The sequence below is a fragment of the Pseudochaenichthys georgianus genome, unplaced genomic scaffold (genome assembly GCF_902827115.2).
Source record: "Pseudochaenichthys georgianus unplaced genomic scaffold, fPseGeo1.2 scaffold_416_arrow_ctg1, whole genome shotgun sequence".
NCBI classification, from domain to species: Eukaryota; Metazoa; Chordata; class Actinopteri; order Perciformes; family Channichthyidae; genus Pseudochaenichthys; species Pseudochaenichthys georgianus.
This window is the reverse complement of record NW_027262981.1, coordinates 89,002-92,500: the sequence shown is the minus strand read 5'-3', so window position 1 is coordinate 92,500 and position 3,499 is coordinate 89,002.

Sequence of the window (3,499 nt, the reverse complement as noted above, 5' to 3'; positions counted from 1 at the left end):
GATCAAATTTAGAGATACATGGTGACATCTAGTGTGCAAGAAGATATGTATATGATAAAACATAACAAGTATATTTAAAGTACCACAAGCTACTTACTTTGCATAATCTGCCATTTCTGGTACAACTCTAATAAAGGAAAAGCAGATTGTGCAGATTTGAGTTTTTTGGCATTTTAAGATATTGTTACGAGATATACAAAATAAAAATACTGCTGCTAGGAATATAATTTAATAAAAACAACACAACAAATTCAAGGAAAAGCAAACAAACATGAAGGAAAGAAAATTATAATCATGAAGACAGAGAGCTGCACTATCTATATTTCTATTTTTGTTTTGATATATTTATTTGTATTGCTTGTAAATTGCACTGTTGAGGAATCTGGGATCTAAGATTCTCATACATTACGCAATTACACCGTAGTTCTGTATACAAAGAATCTTGAACTGTCAAATCTAAATGGATTCATCAAAAGCGTAGAGATAAATGGTGACATCTAGTGAGCCTTTTGAAGTACTACAACTATAATATCTTTTAGTTTAATACCAAATCGTAGATATCGAATCAGATGCAGTCTTTAATGTGCTGTATTTGCATGATAGTCCAACAAAACCACGGAATAATGTTTTACCTGCAGGCTCGTATCTTCTTTTTAAATTTGAATACAGAAGTCATTGCTGGGATTTAAATTCTGTCAAATGTTTATTTTAAATGACGCATACAATCAGGGTCAGATTTGCATTCATGTATTACGACACTGGACACTGGTGTTGAATGTAAACTCAGACAATAAATAGATTTTCAAAACGTTCGATTTTTAAGTCGACTGATTTATTATTATTATCAGTAAAGTTGAAGTACTTGTCGAAATGAATGAATGACTGATGTTGTTATTGTTTCAGTCATTAGAGGTTCGTGTCACTGCAACAGGTGTATGAGACGAGAACATATTGCCTAAAGAAATGAACCGTATGAAAAGGCATTAGAGTCAGGAAAGGTTTGTCAATATGCAAACACACACACACACACACACACACACACACACACACACACACACACACACACACACACACACACACACACACACACACACACACACACACACACACACACACACACACACACACACACACACACACACACACACACACACACACACACACACACACACACTGTTGAGAGCTTCATAGTATGTTGAATACTTAAAACGAAAGTTAGTTATAATTATATATAATCAATTATATTCTTGTATAACCCACAATGAAAATGAAAAGGTTTTTCTATATTTACAGCATAAACAAAACAAAGTGGTTTGTTAAGTTGAGTGTAAGGCCTAACAATGATTTATGCCCTAATCTCTGATAAGAGAGTAGGCAGGTTCTTTCCTCTCCTCTCACAGCAGGGAGGGGGGCTCCGGACTTAAGCAGAAACACATTTGAGGCCTCAAAAAGGTGGTTATGTCATAGTCATAGAATATGTCTAGTCATGTTTTGTTTTACACAAACTTGGGAAGGTGTGTCTTATGCCAGAGCCAATAGAATATGTTGGTTGGGTATAGAGGAGGTGTTTGTGGGTTTTCTATCTGGTTTTTTGAGCATAAAAAGACTGGCTTTTTTGGTTTTCGTTGGGGGGAGGGGGGGAAACCCCTGGTATACTCTCTCCCGGTAGGCTCTGTCTTTCAGAGCTGGGTTAGACGGCTCTCGGTAAGTGGTTATGCTGGTGGTTAATAGAGCTATCCGGAATATATGATTTTATACCGAAAGTTGCTATAGCCAACGGAATCCATACATGGGTTTTATGCTGGTGGTTAATAGAGCTATCCGGAATATATGATTTTATACCGAAAGTTGCTATAGCCAACGGAATCCATACATGGGTTTTATGCTGGTAGTTAATAGAACTATCCGGAATATATGATCCATACACGGACTTTTGAATAAATATGAATTAAGGTTTTAGATAAAAAATATATAACCCCATTTTGATATGTTTTGTATGATTATAATGTGTTAAAAGGTAAAGTCTCTGTACTGGTTTGGACCTATTTTTTCTTCAAATAAACTGATCTCACCTTTTGGATTGGGACAATAAAAGGGAAAATCTGTGCTCTCCTCTCCTGCTTCAAAGGTAAGACTGCACCCTGCCACACACATGTTTAGGTAGGAACACACCCCATTTACTGATACCAAAATCCTTCGGGATCGCTTAAACAGATTAAAAAGAGTTGTCTGAATAGAAACAGCAGTTAATTGAACCTGGTTCTTCGGGGAGTTAATAGAGGTGAGATCTTGCTGACGTTTGGTGGATCTGAGCCAAGCAGTAAACTTACATAGACTCAGTAACTTCGGTCGGGTCAATTAGTGAGGTCAGAGTAGTTTACCGGAATAAATTAATCGGGGCCTCACCTAGAACTCTAAACAACACACACACACACACACACACACACACACACACACACACACACACACACACACACACACACACACACACACACACACACACACACACACACACACACACACACACACACACACACACACACACACACACACACACCACACACACACCACACACACACACACACACACACACACACACACACACACACACACACACACACACACACACACACACACACACACACACACACACACACACACACACTTTTCTGATCAGACATCAGTTTTGAGGCGTCTCAGTAGCACGAAGGTCAGAAACACTAACAACGTGGTGTCTTAAGAATATAATTACATGTTTGTTATAATACCATCACTTGTGTTATGACTTCATCTGGCAATTACTTCTTAACTAATTGATCTGTGTTTAATTTTGTTAAAGAAGTGCCTAATCTTCCCACAGTCCAGGATGACGTATTTAGATGTGGAGCCCTCCTCAATTTCTCTCGACTTTCTAATCATCCATACTTTGTCTTGGCGGAGACATCTACACCGAGAGACCCTGCAGTTATTAAAAATGTGATGAGAATATGAGATGTTGGTCCGTTTTCATATATCATCATGCCAGCTACTAACAGAGGATAGATGTGGTTGTAAAACAATCTTATGGGCTCAGTTTAGCTTTGAAGGATCCCAAATAAAAGGTTTTTTTACAATGAGGCTAGTGTTATGTTTTGCATGGGGCTTTTGTTGTTTTTGTGTTTAACTTGTTGTGTGCTCCTTTTACCCCTCACTCCTCTGTCTTTCTGTCTCTGCAGGGCTGGTGTGTGACAGGGGGGCATGGCTGGTTACTCCTGGCTGCAGATGAGGCACACCTGTCCCCACTCACTTGATTACCTGCTCTTTAAGAGCCTGGCCCTCACCTCCCTTCTCTGCCAGAGTATTTTTCATGCTGTCCCGCGGTCCGGAGTGCCTTTCTGCAGCCTGGAGTCTGTTGTAGTTGGTTAAGGAGTTATTGTTGAGTTTTGGTCGGAAACGTTTTCCCGCAGCTTTGTTTTTGGTTTACTACGGCCAGCCAAGCTCCCTGTCGTCAGTACCTGCC